The 5,598-nt window shown below is 44.3% G+C and overlaps 1 protein-coding gene across 2 annotated transcripts in view; it reads left to right on the forward strand.

The window, feature by feature from the left end:
* The window catches only part of Ctxnd1 (cortexin domain containing 1), a 51,405-nt gene extending 47,546 nt beyond the window's left edge, over positions 1-3,859 (forward strand). For both annotated transcript variants that reach the window (NM_001447337.1, NM_001447336.1), the window contains 1 exon segment: positions 16-3,859. The gene's annotated coding sequence lies outside the window, so the exon portion shown is untranslated.
* The last annotated feature ends 1,739 nt before the right edge of the window (positions 3,860-5,598 follow it).

Genomic DNA, 5,598 nt, shown 5'->3' on the forward strand with positions numbered 1-5,598 from the left:
GAGAGAGAGACAAAGAGAGAGAGAGAGAGAGAGAGAGAGAGAGAGAGAGAGAGAGAGAGAGAGAGAACAAGAGAGATGCACATGTCCTGGTGTATTAGTGTGAGCATGCACTTGCCACAGTGCGTGTTTGGAGGTCAGATGACAATCTTGAGTGTTGGTCCTCACCTTCCTTGTTTGAGACAGAGTCTCCTTTTTGTTGCTCACCACGTTACTTCCCAGGCTAGCTTGCCCACAAGCTCCCAGGAATTCTCCTCTCTCTGGCTGCCATCTCCCACAGGAGCACTAGAATCACAGAGGTGCCATTCTGCACCCACTCACTTTCACATAAGTTCTGGGAGTGAAAACTCAGGTCCTCACATTTGCACAGCAAGCAATTGCCTGCTGAAATGATGTCCCAGCCCCCTCCCAGCCCTTTATCATTTTTAAGGTTTGTGTTTTTTTAAAAAAGGATCCCCTCATACACATGCATGACACTGCAGACCACTATACCAAATACTTTTTATATGTTTTTATTTTCCTGTTATATATGTGCTGAGAAGAAATATATAGAAGTGGCTGTGCTGACCCTGGGCCTTGCTCAGGAGAGGAGAAAAGGCAGGTTTATAGCACATCCCTTCTCAGAGATACACAAGAAGGAAAGTGGGGTCCCCACCTCTGTCACTTGATCATGTGGAGGTGCAAAAGTGGAAGAATCCCAAGTTTTTCTTCTCTCATGTTTTCCATTCTGAAGGATGGAGGACGTAGTCCTTTACAACCAGAGCACCCTCACAAGTTTCTGTTAACTAAGAGAAAGCCTGCAGTTGTGAATAGAGAGAAAACACTGCAGCAACATATTAGTGCTAAAGGCTTGAAGTTGGCAGAGAAGAAATGGAGAGATGCTGGAGAAAAGGATAGCTATAGAGTCAGCCAAAGGCAGGGAAGAAGGCAAACTGTGGCAGAGAGTAGGTGATAGTCTCCAGACAAAGGCATCTAGTGGCTGGGATCAAGCTGCTACCAATGATGCACTGTGTGGAAGCCCCTCCGTATTACCTCCAGCAAGGCGGATGCACAGTCCTTTCATGGCTGTGTAATTGCAGCAGTGGGGCCATCTGCATGATGGCCACAGAAAGGACCCAGTTGTCCCAGAGACAAATGGGTGATAAAAATATTCAGAAACAGGAAAGGCAACTCATAGACATCAGAGGAACATATGGGTATGATCAGGGGCTGATTGACACAAGTGGTAGGACCCGGTTGCCCCGGTGTGGCCTATCGTGGCTATCACAACCATTTTATTTTTCCAATTTAATATCCAAATATCCACATGCTTTGTTTTGTTTTGGTGGAGTGATCTTGGTTCTGGGATATGGAACTCACAGCCCTGTACATATGAGACCAGCACTTGTCACTGATATTTGCCCCTAACCCCACATATCTTGCTGAAACGAAAACAAGCATCCCTCCAGCCAATAAAGTTTCCCAGGATCCCAGAGGTTTCCAAAAGGTCCATCTTACTTTAAAGCACCAAATGGAAATAATTGCAAAGCCTAGTTTCTACAAAAGTGGGTTGCCTGTCCCGTGGCCTTGCTGTTGAGGACTGGTCCCACCACACAGGATGGATATTATCCATAATAGTTCATGGCTGATGCCATGTAGAATGGATCTTATCCATAACAGTCTCTAGCTGATGGTCCTGGTTGCTAAGAAATGCCCACATTGAGTTCTCCACATCAGTTCAAGCACAGACATGGGTTGTCTCTGTCCAGAAGACAGACAACCTCGATCACACTCACTTTTGCTGGCCTGTGCTGATTCCATATATCCTTGACATCTACTAAGACCTTCCCTCCTTTCCCCTACAGAAGGCTGTCACTACCTGGCAGTGGCTAGCAAGAGACAGAGGGCATGCTTGAAATATTAATAAAGAAAGTACGTTTACAGAGGTTGGGTGTTCAGGGAAACAGAATGGCAGATACCAAGGACAGTGAGACAGAGTTCTCTAGGCCTGAAGGATAACAGATCCCAGCAGAGGTCGTTGCATGATGGAATCAGGCAAGAGGAGCTGTGCCACAGGTATATCTAATATTCTTGCCTATGGCTAGTCTGTAGCTCAGTGGTAGGGCACCTGCCTAAGATGCTTGAGATCCTGAGTTAAATCCCCAGAACCAGAAGAAAAGTCCTTGCACAATTTCAGAGCAGTAGGGAGTTGGAAAGACCCTTTGCCTCCTTTCTAGGTCTCCTACTGACCAAAAGTAATAGATACTAAATGGTGGGACTGCTGAGTAATAGGGTCTTTGTATGTCAGCACACTGGAGCAACTGAAAAATGAGCAGCACAGCCCACCCCAAGCGACACCCAGCAACCATCACAAACTCCCAGCATTCATCACGAACTCCTAGCAACTATCACGAACTCCCAGCATCTATCACAAACCTTGCTAAGACAGGGAAGCAAACATGGATCCTAAGGAAACAGTCTCGTGGACACCATATTGCCCCAGATAATGTCAATGTTGTTCCATTCTGAGTAAGACCTGACACTAGAATGTAGCCAGTGTAAGGCAGAGAGGCTAGCACAGCTTTCTCTGTAGCAGTTGCAAGGCCTAGTGTGAATAGCAGTCTTGGTCTTTCCCCTCCTGCCCCACATTCCCTGAATAGTCTTCAGATACGGAGGTGTCTTACCTCATCCACAGAGGAGACAAGCTCCTGTCCTGTTTTTATTTATTGGGTTAACAATTGCCCAAAGAATTTAGGAAGAAGCCTTGCAGATCTAGCTGAAGGCACTTTAGAACTCCCAGGAGACATAGGAGCTCATGGAACTGTAGTCCCAAGTCGAAGAGCATCAGTGTCTCTATAGAATTGAACCCTAGACTTTCAGAATGTACCAAGATGTACCAAGTGTCCCAGTGAACCCTTGGGCTCCAAAATGAGTCTCCTTTGTTCCTGTTGGGTAGCAGTCATTCCATAGCTCTTGAGGTATGAAAGAAATTGCCTGACAATGCAGCAATCTCCTCTTCTGCACACTGGTTCACCCAATACGCCCCAAATATCATAAAGCCATCTTCCAATGTATTAGACTCCCACCACGCTTGCTAGTGGAAGCATTCATCCTGCTTCCCAATCTAGAACATTTGTAACAGTTATAACAATATAAGAGTTATAAGGGTGGGTCACTCTATTCAATGAGTCACACAGTATTGGCAGGAAAAACATGCTAACACAGCCTTGGTAGAAACAACAGAGTTCCTCACAAACTTAAAACTAGACATGCCATATGCTCTCACATTAGGGGTATATCTAAAGGAAATAAAATTAGCATTTCAAAGACCTCCACTCCCATGTTGATCACAGCACCATACACACTAGCCAAAAGCTGGACTGCTTATAAATATTTATCAATGAATGAGCCAATGAAGAAAATGTGGTACCTAAGCACAGTGAGATCTAATTCATCTATAGAAAGTATAAAATCTTGTCATTGGGACATGGATGGAATTGAAGGTCATTTTGTGAAATGAGCCAAGCACAGAAAAACAAGTACCCGTGGTGTCACATACAGAATGTTAAATAGGTTGCTTTCCCAGAAGCTGAGAGAAGAATGGTTAGCAGAGACTCTGGGGAAGCTGGGAGGAGGAAACCTGATCGCTGAGTCCTGTGTTACAGTTAAAGAAATAAGTTCTGTTTTGTTACTATGCTGCAGATTCAAAGGCACTAGGAAAAAGGATTCTGATTGCTTCTATCACAAAGAAGTAATGTTTGAGGTGATATATAGGGCCACCTGGAGCTGATTCTGAACAATATACACACTTAACAAAACATCATATGCTATAAATATGTACAATCCATGTATTGATTTTAAAAAATAAATAAAATAGAAAAGAGGTAGATACTGCTTTTTTTGTAGGTCGGTCACTGAAGCCAAGCCTTTCAAAGTCCATTCTACATTACAGTTGTGACAGTTGGTTCTGGGGGAAGCAAGGCAGATAGACTGTCCTCTGGGAAGGAGACTGTAGCTGCTGCATGCCCTACAAGTTGCTGGCCATCGAAGTGACTAGGGCACTATAACTCATAAAATCTATAGCCTCTGCTGCTGGTTGCATGCCAGAATTAGATATTAGGTCTGTATTGCTGAAAGTATCACTTGCTTTGACTACAGGACCTGGAGGAATCAGGCTGAGACGGAGCCAGAGGATCCCCCTATGAGTAGGTTTTATACACCCAGAAGATGCTATACAGACCTCAGAGGAAAAATTTTCACTGATAGTAGTCCTCCTTAGTTATTGACATGGGACCATGCAACAATGTGCCTGTTAAGATGTGTCTACTGGTATGGTACAATAGTGAACTGACTCTTGGAGAGACAGTCAACCATGCTCTGAACAGATTTAAGTCCTATGTATTAGAGGGAACTTACATTTGAAACTGTACACCAGGACGGATCTCTGCAGTTGGGGAAGTGACTACTATTGTTTATTAAGCAGAAATATGTGCCTGTCAAACCCTAAACATTTGTGCATATATTCTTAGATCACTGCAACTATCAACTTCCATTGTGGAGGAACCTTCTTTTTCACAGTGAGCAGGGGTTAGTGTGGAGTCTCACAATGGGTCAAACTGGTGACTGTTGCTGTGATATATAGTGGCTCAATTATTCTAGGATACAAATGGGAGAAAATAATCAGACATCCTCTCTAAGGCTTAAGGAACATTTCAGAAGAGGGAAGAGAGGGGCAGAGGAAGGGGTGGAGTGCTGTGTAGCTATTTCCTCCAAAAGAAGGCAGGAGTGAGGGTTAGGAGACTCAAGAAACAAGCCAAACAAGAAACTTGGGAAAGTCATAAGACTCTGGAAAGTCAGGAAGCTACAGGGCTCATGGATGAATAATGAAGGGCATCAATTATTTGCATGCTTGGCATTCTCATTCTCTAGCCCAAGAGTCATGGATATCTAGTCTCCTGTGATCATCCAGAAATGGCCAGGGCTACAGTGTAGAGTGGGTGGGGACAGAAGACCTCAGCTAGGGCTGCTTCTGGGCTTCAATAGGTATGAAGGAGAGAGGCAAGTATCAGGACCCTTGCCCATCCTACTCTTAGCTCAGGACTTGGTTATGTGGTGACAGCAACAAAGAGAAATTTGCCAGATATCCTACACTACAGATTAGGATTTTGAAGTCTCTAGAATAGTCTGTCTGTCTGTCTGTCTGTCTGTCTGTCTGTCTGTATGTCCGTCCGTCCGTCCATCCATCCATCCATCCATCCATCCATCCATCCATCCATCCATCCATCCATCCATCCATCCATCTATCTATCTATCTATCTATCTATCTATCTATCTATCTATCTATCTATCTATCTATCTACTTATCTTTGTGTGTTTATATCTGAGTGTCTTTCTCTTCATGCACATGCCCATGCATACTCCCATGCACAGACATACACAGACACACCACATTACACACACCCACAACACCCACACAGGTCATATCTCTTGGAGAGTGCTGACTACTTCAGGAGGCATTCTTTTCCCACATTCCAGGGCCTTCAGCCTCTCACCTGAAAAAAAAGATGAACCATTGACTGGCTCCATAGAACAGAGACAAGGGACAAAACCAAGAACAGAGAA

This window comes from Rattus norvegicus, chromosome 1 (genome assembly GCF_021556685.1).
Source record: "Rattus norvegicus strain SHRSP/BbbUtx chromosome 1, alternate assembly SHRSP_T2T, whole genome shotgun sequence".
Classification (NCBI taxonomy): domain Eukaryota; kingdom Metazoa; phylum Chordata; class Mammalia; order Rodentia; family Muridae; genus Rattus; species Rattus norvegicus.